Raw genomic sequence first — 19,378 nt, 5'->3', positions numbered from 1 at the left:
TGGGAAGAAAAGGACGCAAATTTCGTTTGGGTACAGCATTGCATGACCGCGCAATTAGCAGTTAAAGCGACGCAGTGCCAAATTGTAAAAAGTGCTCTGGTCAGGAAGGGGGTAAATCCTTCCGGGGCTGAAGTGGTTAAGATAAAAAGCCTTCTGTGTGTAGAAGCCTCTGCAGCACCCCTAATACTTACCTGAGCCCCATCTCTGCCCAGTGATGTCCACGAGTCACTCGGCCATCCCTGACTCTCCCTTCTGATCAGGGGGCAGAGTCAGGGATGGCTGAGTGACTCATGGGACACAGTAGTGGCGCCACTGGCTCCCGCAGCTGTCAATTAAAGTCATTTAGCCAATCAGTAGAGAGAGAGAGAGGGTCCGAATGGCAGCTCCGTGCCTGAATGGACACGCGGAGCTGCAGCTCGGCTTGGGTGCCCCCATAGCAAGCTGCTTGCTGTGGGGTCATTTGATAGGAGGGAGGGGCCAGGAGCAGCGAAGAGGGACCCAAGAAGAGGAGGATCCAGGCTGCTCTGTGCAAAACCAACTACACAGAGCAGCCTGTGCAGTTTTTTTTTTTAAACGAGACTTTACAATCACTTAAACAATTACTACTCCAGATATTACAGGAGAAGCCCCCCCCATAAAAAATATTTATAAAGTTTACTTAGCAACCTAACTAGCATGGTGCTTCACATATTAAGCTCCCATCATCAAAAGTTTCAGATGGTAGGAGTATCTACTCCAGATCCTTTCTGCCTCTACTTTTTGAAGATATTGCATGTAAATGTTCAAACAGTTGGAGTACATAAAGGATTTATTAGGCAGTACACAGAGTTCAGGCATGCTTTTGGAAGGCAAGAGTAAGGCTTCATAAGTAAATGTCTCCAGGTATAGAAAGCTTCATGCTTTTATGTAAAGCAGATACACTATATGGCCAGAAGCATTGGGAAGCCTGCCTTTACACACATGAAATTTAATGGCATCCCAGTTTTAGTCCTAGGTTTCAATATTAGGTTGGCCCACCCTTCGCAGCTATAACAGCTTCAACTCTTCTGGGAAGGTTGTCCACAAGATTTAGGAGTGTGTCTACGGGAATGTTTGACAATTCTTCCAAAAGCGCATTTGTGAGCTCAGGCACTGATGTTGGACAAGAAGGCCTGGCTTGCAGTCTCTGTTCTAATTCATCCCAAAGGTGTTCTATCGGGCTGAGGTCAGGACTCTGTGAAGCTCAGTCAAGTTCCTCCACCCCAAACTCGCTCATCCATGTCTTTATAGACCTTGCTTTGTGCACTGGTGCGCAGTCATGTTGGAACAGGAAGGGGCCATCCCCAAACTGTTCCCACAAAATTGGGAGCATGAAATTGTCCAAAATGTCTTGGTATGCCGACACATTATAAGTTCCCTTCACCGGAACTAAGCCCCCTAACTAAGCCCAACCCTTGAAAAACAACCCCACACCATAATCCCCCCTCTACCAAATGATTTGAACCAGTGCACAAAGCAAGGTCCAGAAAGACATGGATGAGTGTGTTTGGGGTGGAGGAACTTGGCTGGCCTGCACAGAATAAGTTGAAGCTGTTATAGCTGCAAATGGTGGGCCAATTCAATATTGAACCCTATGGACTAAGACTGGGATGCCATTGAAGTTCATGTGTGTATAAAGGTAGGTGTCCCAATACTTTTGGCAATATAGTGTATATACTGTAGCAAGGATGTTAAATTAAATAAACATTTTAGGGTAGTCAGTGGCCATTACCAAGAGGCTATTCAGGAGAGATAAGTTATAGAATAGTTGTGTTCAATTGGCACTTCTTGATAAACATAGAAGTCCATGAATACAAAAACATATAGCTCCAGACAGATACAGTATGCAGCGACAGACATGAAAAATGAATGAGATGGATTAAAACTACAGCAGGATGTGCATATGACAAGACAGTATGGCCTAAGAGAAAGCCTTAGGGCAAAAATAGACAGCGACCTATTACCTGAAAAACTTTCAGCCTGGTTATTGCCAATAGAGATATGCTGTACAATTTTATCTATGTAGTGGGCATAGTGTTGACAGAAAATAAAATATTTCTTTGGAATGCATCCTAGACAGTGGGGGAGATTTACTAAACATGGTGCACTCAGAATCTGGTGAAGCTGTGCATGGTAGCCAATCAGCTTCTAACGTCAGCTTGTTCAATTAAGCTTTGACAATAAAACCTGGAAGCTGATTGGTTTCTATGCAGAGCTGCACCCGATTTTTCACATGCCAGTGCTAATAAATACCCCCCAGCGTTTTTATTATTTCAAGTTAAAGGGGTTGTAAAGGTAAAAATTTTTTCACCTTAATGCATTCTATGCATTAAGGTGAAAAAACTTTTGACAATACCGCTGCCCCCAGCCCCCCCGTTTTACTTACCTGACGCCTCGAATCTTCGCTGCTCGTTCTCGTCATCTTCATTGCAGCTCAGCCTGGTCGCTGATTGGCTGCAGTGGATGGATTGAAAGCAGCGCAGCCATTGGCTTGCGCTGCTGTCAATCACATCCGATGACGCGGCGCACCGGGGGGCGGGGCCGAGTGATACAGCGAGCGGCTATAGCCGCCGGCTGTATCATGGGAGCGCGCCCGCAAGCACTCACCACCGTGCGAGGGAGCTCGCATGAAGGTGGTAAATGCTTGCGGGGAGGAGCTGAAACAGCCGCCGAGGGACCCCAGAAGACCAGGTTCGGGGCCACTCTGTGCAGAACGAGCTGCACAGTGAAGGTAAGTATAACATGTTTGTTATTTAAAAAAAAAAAAAATAATTACCTTTACAACCCCTTTAAAGTGCACTTTTAAATCCACATCATTTTGCTTGCCATATGCTTGAAGACCCCTTCTTGAGGTTCTCTCCTTAACTGACAGATTGTTAATGGTACTGACTTAAGATGGCCATGAGCAGGGCAACTTTCACAAAAATTTCTTCCAGGTGAAGCATCATTTGCAAAGATAAGGCTGCTCAGGGCACCCCTAGGTGTCAATAAAATGCTATTTGGTATATATATAAATTGTTGTATTTGCTTAGGTTTAAGATTTGCTGCCTCCCCTGGAATGCTTTGATTTAAAGCTCCTATATTAGAGGTTGTGTGTATGTAGGGGTGGGTGGTGCTGCCAGTCACCTGAAGAGTGATCCTCTACAGTGAATCACTCCTCCCGGGCGAGTATGCAATAGGTGGTTTATAATTGCTACAGGTGGCACTTTTCGTCACCTGAAGAGTGATTCTCTACTGTGAATCACTCCTCCCAGGTAAATATGCAATAAATGGGTGGTTATAATTCCCATCACCTGAAGGGTGATTCCCCAATGGGTCACTCTTCTCAAATAGGTATTGAGTGGTTCCCCAATAGTGAGATAAATGTCATAGGGAGTGTGCTCACCCTGTGACCTATATTGGGTAGTGTGCTATTATTGCTCTGTTAATTGTGCTTTTTGCAACCATATATCCAACACCCAGTCCTAAAATAAATGTGCAGAGTGCAAAAAAATTGTGGTGATCTCATCAGATCATCTAGAACAACCAAATTTCATCCTTAATAGTTCATCTCAAACAGTATAAGATGCTTGTGCAAATTCATAGATAATAAATTAATAAAAATTGAACAATATATAAATAAATAAAAGTCCAGTGAAAAAAGTGTCAAAAAATGGAAAAAATATAAAAGATAAATAAAAATCAACAATAAAGTTCAATCCTAAGTAGTGCAAAAATAGAAAAATTTCAGGTGACTTGTCCTTGTCCAAAGTGACTCGTGCCTGGGTTTAGCCACAAATGTGCAATCAATTCAGTGACTTCCGTGCTCCTCTTCAGTTCCCCACTCACCAGATTCTTGCACCCCTGCAGGGGTAAAACACCTGTAGTAAGTGTACTGGCTGTATATGGAGCAGACACCTCCACCTTAGTTCAGCAAACACTGGGGTATCCAGATCCCTCTGACCCTCCGGGGGGAATGAATCACTTCCACTAGAAAAAGGTGCCTCAGATGACATCCTATGACGAAACATGTTTGCTGAGCCAAGGTGGAGGTGTCTGCTCCGAATACAGCCAGTACACTCACTACAGGCGTTTTACCCCTGCAGGGGTGCAAGAATCTGGTGAGTGGGGAGCTGAAGGGGAGCATGGAAGTCACTGAATTGATTGCACACCTGTGGCTAAACCCAGGCATGAGTCACTTTGGACAAGCACAAGTCACCTGAATTTTTTCTATTTCTACTTGGGATTGAACTTTATTGTTGATTTTTATTTATCTTTTATATTTTTTCCATTTTTTGACACTTTTTTCACTGGACTTTTATTTATTTATATATTTTTTATGATAATCAATTTTTCGTTAATTTATTATATATGAATTTGCACAAGCATCATATACTGTTTGGGATGAACTATTAAGGATGACATTTGGTTGTTCTAGATGATCTGATGAGATCACCACAATTTTTTGCACTCTTTGCACATTTATTTTAGGACTGGGTGTTGGATATATGGTTGTAAAAAGCACAATTAACAGAGCAACAATAGCACACTACCAAATATAACGGTAGGTCACAGGGTGAGCAAACTCCCTATGACATTTATCTCACTATTGGGGAACCACTCATTACCCATTTGAGAAGAGTGACCCATTGGGGAATCACCCTTCAAGTGACAGGAATAACTACCACCCATTTATTACATATTCACCTGGAGGGAGTGATTCACTGTAGAGAATCACTTTTCAGGTGACGAAAAGCGCCACCTGTAGCAATTATAAACCACCTATTGCATACTCACCCGGGAGGAGTGATTCACAGTAGAGGATAAGTCTTCAGGTGACCGGCAGCGCCACCCACCTCTACATACACACAACCTCTAAAAAGCTATTTTGGCCAATTGAGGTGCTTGTTATTGTTCACGGGCATTTTACAACTCTCTGTGCAGAATAGGAAGGATCAATGCACCTGCTAGCATTGGTATTATGTATTATGTATTATAATATGTCCCAGCGCTCCACCAACTTTCCATGAAGAGAGGCAGATATCTCCTTGTACATTGTTCTTGGGAGAGATATCAGTCATTTTATAGGATGCCTAAGGTAGAGGTCAAGCAAGTGCATCCCATTGAAGAATTTCTTTAAAGTGATTGTAAAATCTTATTTAAAAAAAAACAAAAAAAAAGTTATACTTACCTGCTATGTGACATGGAATTGCACTATGCGGCCTCGGATCCTCCACTTCTTGGGTCCCTTGCCGGTGCTCCAGGCTCCTCCTCCTTTCCGAGTGCCCCCATAGCAAGCCGCTGGCTGAGCCATGCTACTTGTGTCCACAGACAGCGTGGCTTGGCCCCATCCCCCACTCCCTCATCACAGGATTTGACTGACAGCAGTGGGAGCCAATGGCTTTTGCTGTCTCACCAAAGCCTGTGAGAGTGGGGAGAGAAGACAGAGCCACTACAGACCAGCACATCACTGGACCAAGTGAGGACTCAGGTCAGTATAAGGGAGGTGAAGGGCGATACTGTTACCTAAACAGTTTTACCCTTATACGATTTATTTTTTAGTCTAGGCCTTAGATAAGGTAGGATGCCCCAGGACGACGTCATATTGTTATGAAATGCGTAGGGAGAAGCGACGTGCTGACGTCACCACGTTTGTGCAGGTCCCAGAAGGATGGGCTGTTTGTATTGAGCCGGCCGGCTTATTATGCATTTTTTTACACTTCTTATTGTAAGTGCAACCTTTTTTATATATCAATAAAACGTCAAAGATTTTACACTACGGAAGCCTTATTTATTTTGGAGTCTCCATGTGATCGGCTCTTCCTTGAGTGTTGGATGCTTTGCAGATTTGCAGCGTGATCTCCCTAAATGAAAAGGCCCTGGCTGGGTTTATAGCCACAAGTGAGAAAGACCATCCATGATAGGAGGTCATAAGGAGCTGGTAAGCGGCCATTCTTTAAGGTGGAGGCTTTCTAGAATTCACACACCGTTCGGGTGAATGTTTAAATACACCGTGGGATATATTGGATTTCTTATCACCATTGAACTTTTTGTTGCAGTGTGTCTGCATTTTTTCTTTTTCTTATTTACAGTGCAACTTTATTGTATAATTTCTCTCTTTCTCTATTCAATCATCCCTGCTGAAGCCTATCTTTGACCAGTTGGTGGGGTGCAAGACCTGGCGAGTCTAGCCATGGCTGCAACATATTATAACATTTTTTGGGTACATTGCTGTGTTGGTTTGTAAGTTTTTATCATATTAATATGCTATTGAATTATTCAATCTACCGTCTCCTAGTAGGTACCTGAGGTTATATCCAATAATGGGCTATCAATTTAAGAGTAAGATAAAGCAGTCGCAATACCTTGTAGTCCTCCTCATGGGCGCCCAATAAACAAACAACAGGGTCAGTTAAGAGATTAAATTAAAACACTTGTAAGATCGTATTAATAACATCCAACCAATAACGAAATAATTTAGGGCATCTACAGATCATATGTATTAAATCCCCATTATCCCGTTCACATTTCGGACACAATGGAGAATTCCTGTTACCCAACCTATGAAGCTGAACTGGTGTCCAATACGAACTATGCAATAGATAGATGTGAGAGAGTTTGTGGGAATCTGAGACTGACACTAGTGTGGTAGAGGTTAGCAGGGGCGTCGGGAGGGGGTGGCTAGGGGGGGCTGAAGCCCCGAATTGGTCCCCAAAAAGCCCCGAGTGTCAAGAAGGCACCGTTTAATTGTTAGCCCCGAGCGCCGCCGGCCGCTGATGAGTGGGGAACCGATCTGATCCGCCGAGTGTGGCCGAGTGTGGCCGAATGACATACAGGTCCCGCCTTCTGGAGCTATGATGGACATCCCACTGGTCCAATGCTGGGACCGCGGGACGCGTGACGTCCATCATAGGCACTGCACGCTCCAGAAGGCGGGAATTACAATCCGCCGCGCCACATCACTGAGATCCCCGCTCCCTGCTCAGATAGATCAGGGCAGTGGAGGAGCGATCTGGCGAGATGTGCCAGTGACTGCACTGATTATTGTAGAGGAGGCAGGAATGAGGATAACCGGAAGAGGAGCCCGGTGCTGGGGTGTGTTGGTGACCTGAGCTGTGCTGGGGGCGGATGGCAGAGTGAAGAGCTCCGGATCTCGGTGTGTCTGATCATGGGCACTGGAGTGTGCAGCAGGAGGCAGAAGAGTCTTCTCCATACCGCCTTGTGCCTGCTGGTCGTGCTGGGACTGGGAGGCAGGCTCTACTTTGTATATCTACGTGCAGGACAAAGCCTGGAGCTCCAAGGTCCAGGCGATGAAATTCAAGCAGTCTCCTCTCCTCCTCTGGCTGCCTGCTGTGACACATGATGCGTGGGCTGCACACCGCACACTACAGCTGAACTGAACTGCAGGACACCTGGACACATGAAGTCTGTCTCCTGGTCAGGTAGGTGAGGTCAGTGTATGTATGTCACGGTATGTTAGGTAGGTCAGTGTATGTCAGGTCAGTGTATGTTAGGTAGGTCAGTGTATGTCAGTGTATGTCAGTGTATGTATGTCAGGTCAGTGTATGTTAGGTAGGTCAGTGTATGTTAGGTAGGTGTATGTATGTATGTATGTATGTTAGGTAGATGTATGTATGTATGTATGTATGTATGTATGTCAGGTCAGTGTATGTTAGGTAGGTGTATGTATGTATGTCAGGTCAGTGTATGTTAGGTAGGTGTATGTATGTATGTATGTCAGGTCAGTGTATGTTAGGTAGGTGTATGTATGTATGTATGGTCAGTGTATGTTAGGTAGGTGTATGTATGTATGTATGTATGTCAGGTCAGTGTATGTTAGGTAGGTGTATGTATGTATGTCAGGTCAGTGTATGTTAGGTAGGTGTATGTATGTATGTCAGGTCAGTGTATGTTAGGTAGGTGTATGTATGTCAGGTCAGTGTATGTTAGTTAGGTGTATGTATGTATGTATGTCAGGTCAGTGTATGTTGGGTAGGTGTATGTATGTATGTCAGGTCAGTGTATGTTGGGTAGATGTATGTATGTATGTATGTCAGGTCAGTGTATGTTAGGTAGGTGTATGTATGTATGTATGTATGTCAGGTCAGTGTATGTTAGGTAGGTGTATGTATGTCAGGTCAGTCTATGTTAGGTAGGTGTATGTATGTCAGGTCAGTGTATGTTAGGTAGGTGTATGTATGTCAGGTCAGTCTATGTTAGGTAAGTGTATGTATGTCAGGTCAGTGTATGTTAGGTAGGTGTATGTATGTATGTATATCAGGTCAGTGTATGTTAGGTAGGTGTATGTATGTATGTCAGGTCAGTGTATGTTAGGTAGGTCAGTGTGTCAGGTAGCTGAGATTAGTGGTCAAAATTGATGGGCACTGCTAAGCCCCAGGCAGCAACCAGCAAGTAAGCTTACCCCCGCCACACAACCCCAGCGCTCAGCCAAAAAAAAACGTGCCATGACCACTCTCGACCCCCCCCCCCCCCCCATCGGTGCCAACATCGGACTTCGGGCTGAAGCCCCTGGTCTTTTTGCCACCTAGCAATGCCCCTGGAGGTTAGACACAGATCCCATTTTTCCCCATCTATATAGATCCCAGGTCTTTTTTCCCATTCTTTCTTGCATGGAAGTTTAGATGCATCATGTGTAGATTGAAGGAAAATTGAATACGCTCTAGAGATCATTCCTCTTTTATCTTTTCTAGGAAAATTCCCATGCATTAGATGATGTTCAACAGGGGTGAGTGTAGTATTACCAGCCAGAGCGTGTATTGCATGTCTGAGTTGTAGGTACTTGTAAAACTGGCTTTGAGGAAGAGTGAACACCTGTTTGTAAATCTCAAAAGGATTTAAACACTTAACCAGTATATAATTGAGCTTTTTAGGCGATCCCTGAAAACTCATCTCAGGAAAGCCTATCATGTCTCCAACTAATCTCCTACCACTTCCACCAGCTCATTCTCCACAGTTACAACCTTTTGTACCACCTGCCCCACCCTATTAGATTGTAAGCTCTTCCGAGCAGGGCCCTCTTAATCCTCTTGTATTTTATTGTATTTATAACTGTATTGTCTCCCTTTTATATTGTAAAGCGCTGCGTAAACGGTTGGTGCTCTATAAATCCTGTATAGTAATAATAATAATAATGTAAATAATACCAGCTCTTTCCCAATCCTGAAAGCCCTGTAGTTTAGGTAATTCTGTAAAGTTGGAGTTACGCCATATGGGAGTGTAGGGACAACAACCTTATATATTCAAAGTACATCTAATATATGACCATAAGGTATTATACATAAGTATTGACGGAAGGGTAGACCTAAAATGGGAGAAACCTGCTTCCAAAAAAGTCAGAGCCAAGCTGGGGAATCTCCAAAGAACCAGTAGGTTACAAATAGGATCTAAAGGGTCTTTAAAACATGTATTTTTGAACAGAAGTAAAATTGCCCCTCCAAAATAAGGACAGTTGTATAGGAAAGATGCATTTAGGAACAAAATGACACTGTCTCTCTTAAAGAACAACTGTAAATGAAATGTGGATTTGGTTTCAAAGGAACGATAACTGTAAAGAAAATATACACTTGGGTCCAAAAAAGGGCAGTTGGGAAGGAAAAATACATTTAGGAACAGAAGAACCATTAAACCTACAAAGGACAGGTGTAAAAAATAATATGCATTATGTTCTGAAAGAGCAACAGTTGTAAATGAAAGATACATTTAGGAACACAAGAGGAAATGGGGTTGATTTACTAACAGCAAATAGGTTGTTTACTTTGCAAAGGATTTTTTCTTTGCAATGGAATGTATTCTTATTTATAAAAGAGGTAAAGTTCTGCTGAATTCCATCATCCAATCATGTGCAAGAGAAAATACTGTGTTTTATATTTTCTTTGATTTTGCTTGCAAAGCGAACAGCCAATTTGCCTTTAATAAATCAACCCCTACAATAGAAGGACAGTTGTGAAGGAAAGATGGAATTGAGTATAAAAAAGGGACGGTTCCTCTAAAAAGGAGAAGATCAAAAAATAAAAATAAAAGGGGGTTTGGGTCCAAAAAAAGGGATTGTTCCTCCAAAAAAAATAGTTTAAAAAAAAAAAGATGGATTTGGTCCAAAAGAATAGAGTGATTTGAGATCAAAAAGAGTAATTGTTTATCAAATAGAAAAGCGGTCATGAAGAAAATATGGATTAGGGCCCACAAAAAGAATTGTTCCTCAAATAAAAGGGCAAATGTGAAAGAAAGATGGGTTTGGGTCCAGAAAACAGAATGTCCCTCCAAAACCCGGGCAGTTGGGAGCTACGCGGAAAACATGCAATCAAGCTGCATTGTTCAAACCTGGTCTTTTATGATAAGCTCTCCACACTGACTAGCAATTAGTTACAGTTGCTAGAAATCCTGCCCATATGCTAACAGTTATCATCTCCATCTGACCATGTTAGGATGTTATTTGTAACTGCACATCCTGCGTCTATTATGATTCCTTCATCACCTCACACTCTCGCTGCTCTTTGGTTGTGTAATAGTCCCAACTCTTTTTTTTTTTTTTCCTTTCCCTTGCTGAGTCCTAGTATGATACAGAGTAATCTGATGGGAGAAAAACATTCACTTGTGCCTTTCTCTCCTCCCACACTCATGACTGCAGCAAGCAGCTACAGGCAGCACCAGGAGAAGGAGTGAGAAGGCAGAGGGGATCTCAGGCGTTCCAGGTTCATTGCTGTGACTCACAAGGTAGTGGCATTATTTCCATCACTCTTGAGTCCAGGGAGATGTTGTGTTGCTACACCTCTCCTGGGCTACCTTACCCTGACTTTTTTAGATATTTATTGCTCTGTACTGATACTGAGCACAAGACCTGCTCTGTGATCTCTACATAGCAAGGTATCATTTAAGCCTTTATTTGCTCTGTGTGTGTGCTTGTGTGTGTTCTTGGCCTCATCACTGGTACCTAGACACATGTCAGTGTTCATCTTATAGAAAGGCTGTGTGTCTGCTGAGGATGGCAATGCCATCAATAAGGGGGCAGCACGTGCTGAAATAGTAGATGCTCTCTAGTCAATGTGGCATGATTCTTCAATGTACATTTCAGCAGATGCGCTCAAGTGAATGTGTTATGACTATTCGATTTAGATTTTAGTAGATGCATCCAACTGAATGTGTCCTGAATAATTAATGTAGATTCAGGAGTTTTTTTTAACTCTTCTGTGTTCAAAAATACATTTTTTTTATATTAACTTGCTGTACATATTTCAGTTTTTGCACACTTGTACCTTGCTTTTATTTAAAAAAAATGATCACCATGTGTGCTTTACTTGAGACACAGAATAGCAGCTTTTATCTTCTTCATCTTCTGCGATTCATTGAGGCTGATGTAGTAAAGGATTTCAGATTGTTCACGCAATAAAATGTGTAAACAATTTCTTCAATTATCAAATCATGTGAAAAGAAAATCCCTCTTTACTTAATAATCTGCACATGATTGGATAACTGAAATTAATATTCACACAATTTAATACGTGCTGCTATGCCGTTAGCAGGCATTGTAAACATGCCTTTTAGAAATGGCCCTTTATACTGTACTTCATTGCTGGTTTGTACGCTTGAACATTAATGTTGCCATTACAGATACATCTATATAATAGCTGTTTCTGTATTGTTTTTTTTGTTTGTTTTTTTGTTTTTTTAACGTTGAACATTTAAAATTTGAACTGTGATCCAGGGTATTACCCAAAAAGAAGTGTAAAACGTGGTCAAGATTCTGCAAATTATTTAAACACATTTGATCAAATAGAATGATCCAGCCAAACAAAATAAGCTTTATTATGTACATTGTGAGTCTCTTCAATATTTTAGGTGACTAAATACTAGAGAGTGACAGATTTGAGTCACCTGTGCTGTGTATTTAAAGCCCAGGTCTCTTTCAGGTAGGGCATAGCATGAGGTCATGTAATTAGCAGAAGCTATTCCATTCATGCCTCGTTCTTTCATGTGGAAGAGAGTTGTAGTCAATTTATCACAGTATGGCTACATCAGTGACTTTAGCATTTGTGTTCTGCTGTAACATTTTAACAGAGGGGATTCCATTTCTTCGTATTGCATGCAGCTAGATGCGTGTTTCCAAGGAGACAACTGGCCTGCCATCGTACTTACACTCTCTGCCTCCACTATTTTGGCTTTGTGTGTGTGTTTTCTTTCTTCTACCTCTTTTATTGTCTGTACCCTGCCCATTTTTCCCCTCTTCTAAAGCTAGAGTTTTTCTTGACTCCCGCTACAGAGCTGATGGCCCTGGGAAATATCCTGGATCTCTCATCTCATCATAAATAAACATATTTGATGCAGGTGACAGTTGCTTGAGGCTGTTTAGTTGTTATGGTGTAGGCACTTGTGGGACTGCATAGTCTTTAAACCTCCAGACTGTAAAATGGAAGGGAAGTATTGCTCCAAATGAATCTAGATCCTTTTAGAAAATCGTAACATGCTTTTGGTTGGTTATTTCACATTTGACATAAAGGAGTAGTTATATAAACTGTTGCCAGATAGTAGAACAATACCACTTTTTGTAGGTGGTAATGGGGAAGTTGTTAATGTCAACCATTAGGGCACAGCCTAATTGCATTTGCATTAGCACTCTGTGTGCCGGCGGGGAGATGGGATATATCTCCCTCTGACCAGTTCTGGCAATAATAAAGTGCTACCATACTTCTTTTTCACTGTACCGGCTCTGCCATAAGAGTGTGTGTGTCTGTATGTATATAAATAAATATATATGTATATATACACACTTGTGTTTGAGCTTTGGGGTGCACATTCTAATGCAGTAGGCTGCACACATCTATGATGTCCACCATAACAAACGTACAAACAACTGGGACTTAATGGAAGTGATTCCGGGCTCTGCTGCACCATGGTTTTGGCACATTATTGAAATATCACCCCCATTTAATGTGTGCTGAAGTGTAGCTTCACCATGACAGCACTTAGCTGCAGGGTGGCTGTAAACAGTCACCTTTTGAAGTGTTGTACAACACCTTCATGCATATTCCGATGCTGTGTAGGAGGATGCAAATATACATCAGCCCCAATGCGTAGCTATGGTTTAGAACTGCCAGGATAACAAAAGCTTATTGACTAAAGGGTATAAAAAAATGTATATATATATATATATATATATATATATATATATATATATATATATATATATATATAATATATTAATATAATCATTTCATAGTGTATTTTGTTATCTTACTAATATTTGCAAGATGCAATAAATTTAGTAATACATCAATGATAACCTTCTGTCAGATATAATTCAGTATAGAAGCTATCAGGTATATATAGTACTTTTGTGGTAAAGCACTGTGTACCTAGGGTTTATTCAATCCCACAGAAAATTATTTATGCTTGTTTACTTGATAGTGTCTGTAAAATGCTGTATGATAAGTAAAAGAAAAAGATTTTCTGGTAAAGTAACGCAACAGAATTGTATCATCATTACCATGACAATTATGTTCCTGGAGTTCTATAAATCTGCATATGATGTAGATTTCATAGCTGAATTATTTTCTCTATAAAGGTGGAGTTAATCGCTGTTTTTATGAAAATCTTTGTACCTTTTTTTTCATTTACAGTGAGTATGTGTGTTTCTTTGGATAGGTTTTTGAGCCTTCTGTCTGCCCCACATACCCCCCATCCCCCCCCCCAAATCAGCCTTTCATAACCTTTTTGACATGGAGGAAACCTTGACACCACATACTGGTCTCAGGGAACCTATGCTATGAATGAATATAGTTAAAACTCATTGTACATTAGTGTGATGGTCACTGGAAAAAATGTGCCTTACACTTGCAGTCTTTGGGAAAAATCGCCTCCTTACAGACAGCTACAAAAACCATTATTGTAAGTGAACACTTATCTGAGAGGCTCATTGCTAAAGGAACCCCTAGTAAATTCCGGAGGAACTCTAGGGTTCCATGGAACCCTGGTTGAGAAAAGGCTGCCCTAACTAATATCTGACTAATCCCACCAGATGGCCTTTACCTTGGCCTACAGCAACATAAGGAAAACCAATTTCATGTTCCTTTAACTAATGAAAGCTGATCTCTGATCAGTTGCAATGGGTCATTGCATTATGTTTTATTAAAAGACCATAGTGTACAACAAGAAGAGATATCTTGGTTCTAGGTGGAACCTGGTAAGCTGAGTTATCCTCTGGATTTGTATCTGTCATGGATACTCCAGCATCGAGATCTTACTAACTCTGCTCCTGCCTACCTGAGAGTTGTGGCTTTCCCTGCCCACCTTTTCATGCTCAGACTCATCCTTCACCTAACATAAATACATAAACATGACATAAACTGTCAGGCAATATAACTTTGCAGCTCCAAGCATAAATTAGTTTAACGGATTGCTGGGAAACAGTTGGGCACAAGTATAACATAATAGGATCGCTTTGATACTTGTGTTTACATTGGAACAGACAATACTGTTGTGCTCTTGGATTGCTATTGTCCATGCCAATAGTCTGTATCATCTAAGTGTAGGTTAAATTATACTAAATTCTTAAAGTGTGTGAATCACATGAAATATAATAGAATAATAAAACATAGATGAGTTTGTATGAAACAGTGGCTTGATGAGTAATGTTTTATCAAGTAGGCTGTAATATGGGTTGAAGTTTAAAGTGAAGTCAACCTAAAAGTGGAAGCTCTGCTGATCTGCTTCCTCCCACCCTCTAGTGCCACATTTGGCACCCTTCAGGGGGAGGGAGAAACAGGTACCTGTTTTTGACAGGTATCCGGCCCCAAATCTGGGAGGTGGCGCTGCCCCTCGGGGGTTCAAACCCCCTCCTCCTTCCTCTGCCGCCGGGCCAGTTAGAAAGTGCAGCTCACTTCACGCATGATCAGTAGGGAATGGCTGTGAAGCCAAAAGGCTTCATTGCCAGTTTTCCCTTACCATGAATGGTGGCAGCAGCAGCACCCAAGAGTCTATATGAAAATTGGCTGGGGTGGCGACATTGCGGGCTTCCTGGACAGATAAGTGCCCATATATTAAAAGTCAGCAGCTACAGTATTTGTAGCTGCTGACTTTTAAAAAAAAATTGTATCCCCAGGCCGGAACACCTCTTTAAGATTGCACATGAAGTACAGGCCAGGAGCTCAGCACAGCAAAGCCGAGGGCCATATGATAGGGTTTGTCCAGAGAGGCTATAGTCAGGAAAGGATTAATGTTGGTGACTATGGGAAAGAATTATGAGATCTTAACTCATTGGAGGAGGTTGGGGTGGGGCAGGGTGGGGTGGGGTCCTACGGGGTTACTTGGTGGGAGACGACCCTCTAGCATCAGTTGGACCAGGGGACAGTGCTGGACAAGATTCTCCACTGCATGCTGTAATTGGAGTTTTCGCTGCGCTTTAAAATGGAGGATCTTGAGAGAATGCTGGCCAACATTTGCTTGGCTGTGGTTGCCAATGGGCCCAGCAAAGGCTCTGTGCCCAGCTTTCTGGTTTGCTCCCGGGGTCGGTGCAGGTGAGTGCCCCAGAACTTCCACGCGCTAGGAGGTCACGGCCTCCTGTGCGCCTGAGCCCTGACCTGACTCCGAGGGGTTGTTGCCACGCTGGTAGTCCAATTTTGGACCCTTCAGCATCCACCACCAAGAGAATGCCTGCTCTGTGGGCTGGTGGGGCTGGGAGGAATCCTCATCTCAGGCGAGCCCAGGTGGGGACTGTGGGTCATCTGCCCGCTCTCAACCTCTTCTATAGATCAGCGGAAACATGCGGCTGTCACGGCGGGTGACTTGCCCTCCGCTGAGGCGGCCCGGCGTGGGAGAGTCAGATCTACCAGTGCGGGCCTGTTGCCTGGGGCGGCCGGGACTGTCGGTGGGAGAAGCCGTGGACCTGCTGGAGAGGATGCCCGCGTTGCTACACCTGACCGGGACCGGCACACCGCTTCTGCCAGGCCTTCCAGGCAGAGAGCGCGGCAGGGGAGGAGTGATCATGAGGATGGAACGGCGGCTGCCGTTGATGTCATCATCAAGTGACAGATGCAGGGACTGTGAGCCCTGAGTGCCTGGGGAAGAAGTCAGATCGGAGGAGAAGCTGACTGCATCGGAAGATGGCGAGGTGGACGCCGGGGATGACCCTCTGCTCTGTCCAGCTAGACTAATAAAACAATGTATATTCCATACCTCTGGGATCCCTGTGGAAGCTGGAAATGACTGCAGTAGTCACCACTACCACAGTGAACATTGCAATTCTCTGGGTCCTGTGCCAAGTAGCTGCCCTGCTGCGTAGTAACCAGAGGGGGTTGCTCACTCAGCTTGACTGCCATTAAAAGAATGCTTAGCATTGTTGCCAATGAATACAAAGTGTTCTTTGATTGGACAAGGAGGAGCAGTGGGGTGGTGATGTTTTGTTCATTTACTGCTGGTATTTTAATTGAAGATCCTGATATTATCAATGAAAAACAGCACCATCGTAAGCCTGCCATGCCTTCATTAGGCTGCTTGGCCACTTATCAGGTCTATCACATAGACAATGCTGCTAAGGCCCCTTTCACACTGGGGCGGTGGGGGCGTCAGCGGGAAAACAGCGCTATTTTAAGCGCTGTTTTACCGTCGTTTTTGCGGCTGTATTCGGCCGCTAGCGGTGCGGTTTTAACCCCCGCTGGCGGCCGAAAAAGGGTTAAATCCCTCGTACAGCGCGGCTATAGCCGCGGTATTACCGCGGTATAGCCGCGCTGTCCCATTGATTTCAATGGGCAGGAGCGGTTTAGGAGCGGTGAATACACCGCTCCTTCACCGCTCCAAAGAAGCGGTTGGCAGGACTTTTTTTACCGTCCTGCCAGCACACCCTCGGGCTTTCACACTGAACAAACAGCGGAGGCTGTTTAGGGGCGGTTTGCAGGCGGTATTTTTAGCGCAATACCGCCTGCAAACCGCCCCAATGTGAAAGGGGCCTTAATGTGAGGCAATGCTTTAAGCCTAGAACACACTATGAGTTTTTTTTTCGTTCAACCCAGTGGGGAAGAAAAACTGTCAGCTCCGGTCGGAGCCGCTGTACTAACGGTCAGATGTTAATAAAGTGATCTTCCCCGCCAAGCTGTTGTGCCCCCCCTGCCCTGCCAGAGGACTCCGGTCAGTGTTCTCAGCTGATTGGGAGCTAGTCGGCTGCTGGTTTTCCAGCATGCATGTTCTAGAGAAGTCGACCACATGGCTGGCTTCTGTCGGACAGGTTGGCATACACATGGGCTGAATGTCAGGTGGTTTTTATTGAACCAGCTGATGTTGCCCAGCATTCGGCCCGTGTGTACGGGGCTTTAGTGTTGTCAACCGACAACAGGAATTGCTGGTATTGGCCAGATCTCCAGATAGGAAACTTTGCAACAGATTCACAAAAAACGATCTGCTTAAGAATACTGTATACAATGAGGCTTTATGCCACACATATTGAAAAACAGATTTATGGTTTGCATACACTTTAGTTGGCTAACTCGTTTTACACAGAGCTATTGGCGTATGCATTGTGGGATATTACAGCGAACATGTCATGATTTAATATGATTTAGGGTTGTATATTACACACTAGAGAAATATGTTATGTCCTAGATCTGATATAGCTTTTCGTACTCAGGCATGGTCTATTTTGAGAGCGTGATGCCCTAGACACCCATCCCCACCGCTTTTATCATCAATCATATTACTGAGGAAATGTTAAATTCCTCTATTGGCTTCAGCACTCTGCTTTATACGCAGAGCTCATGTTTAGCTGTGTAGCCCTCTTTAAAAGTGTGAAGAGAAAGATGACAAAAGCATGTAAGATGACTTACAGGGAGTGTTGTAATCCCATTCAGCAGAATCTGTGTACCCTCTTCAACTCTCCAGCAGGGCTTAACCGATCTCCACTTATGGCCAGAAAGGGCAAATGTAAAAGTGTCAACATAAGTTATTATTAGAAGACTTTGCTGCTGTCTCCTCTCTGAGGCTGAACTTTGGTTCTGTCTTCGGTCACCTTGCTTACTCCGCTATCCTAAGCAGTTAACCACAAGCATCTTTTGGTAATATAGTTCTATATCCTAGCTACCCCCTTACTTATTAGAGTGCGTATGTGTATTTATTTAAAAAAAAAAAAGGAATACTGCACACCATCCCACCTTTGTCCCAAGCAACAGTCACTGAGAAGCTCTAGCCACAGAAACAGCACCAAAGACAGCTCCAAGCTTTCTCTGTTTTAGCCCATAAATATTCTCTCTATAGAGGAAAGTTTAGACAGATAATCTTTGCTACTGACCTTTTCCCATGTGTATAATAACCAGCTATGTGATTGGGAAAAACAAAAAGGAAAATTAAAGTTTGTCTTTATTTTATAATGCATGCTGAGGCCGTTAATCCGTGACTCTTGTCAAGTTTAATTTCAAAGGCCCCTTAAGCAGGTCTTAATGTGATTATCCCAACTAGACAACTCTAGATAAGATCACCCCCAAAAAGGATTTAAGTCTCAAATCCTCAAGAAATGTGAACAGTCTGTTAACCCACATCATCCCTAGACAATGCAAATGTGCTGGCATATACAAAATGAGAAAGAGTTCTTAAAGCGGTATTAAACACAAAAGCAAACATGTATTATATTGCAGCTTACCAGTTCTTAGATAAGGTGGCTGCATTTGTTTTCTTTTTCTTTGCTGATCCAGCCAGTAAATCTGTTGTTATTCAAAAGAATAATCTCTTCTGTAGATGTATCAGTTTACAGGGACACGTCAAACCATTTATCACTGGCAGGGGTGCTTAGAGTGATCAGCTTTTATGTATTTATGTAAAACCTTTATTCCAAAAGAAAAAAAAACAGTTTACTGTAACTGATTTCAAAGTGCGAGCTGGAGTTTGGCTTAAATTTGTTAGCGTATTTAAATCTGCTAGTTCATTTTACACCACCCTCCCACCCAGACTGACAATGCTGTGATCCCTGTGCTCATTCATCCGGAGCGGGGGGCACTCTAATATAGGAGGTGTGTTACTGGCCAGATCACCAGGTGAAAACAGAGGTAAAAAAAAAACAAACATTGCTCATTCCTCCTACTGCACCTATGTGGAAGGAGCAGTGTTGCCCTCCTAGAGCAGAACTACAGTCACCTCCCCTCTCCTTTTCTCCATAGAGGAGAGGTGTTCTGTAGTTCTTAGAGATAACTATGAACAATGTAACTGAAAACAGCAGTCAGAGAACACAGAAAGTTATCAGTTTTACTTGCCAAATAATTAAAAATTCTGTACAGGCTATCATGTAATGTACACATATTTTCCACACTGCGCATCAGGCATGTACTGGCCATCGGGACTACCGGGAGATTCCCGGTGGACCGATGGCTCAGTGGGCCAGTCCGGTGCGGTC

General features: G+C 43.1%; 1 protein-coding gene across 1 annotated transcript in view; it reads left to right on the top strand.

Moving 5' to 3' along the window:
- Positions 1-10,425: 10,425 nt before the first annotated feature.
- The window catches only part of GPRIN1 (G protein regulated inducer of neurite outgrowth 1), a 111,930-nt gene continuing 102,977 nt past the window's right edge, over positions 10,426-19,378 (top strand). The window contains exon 1 of the mRNA XM_073620462.1: positions 10,426-10,728. The gene's annotated coding sequence lies outside the window, so the exon portion shown is untranslated. The remainder of the gene's footprint in view (positions 10,729-19,378) is intronic.

This window comes from Aquarana catesbeiana, linkage group LG03 (assembly GCF_042186555.1).
Source record: "Aquarana catesbeiana isolate 2022-GZ linkage group LG03, ASM4218655v1, whole genome shotgun sequence".
NCBI classification, from domain to species: domain Eukaryota; kingdom Metazoa; phylum Chordata; class Amphibia; order Anura; family Ranidae; genus Aquarana; species Aquarana catesbeiana.
Note: the sequence above shows the minus strand (reverse complement) of the source record. Positions and strands in the feature narration are given on the sequence as shown.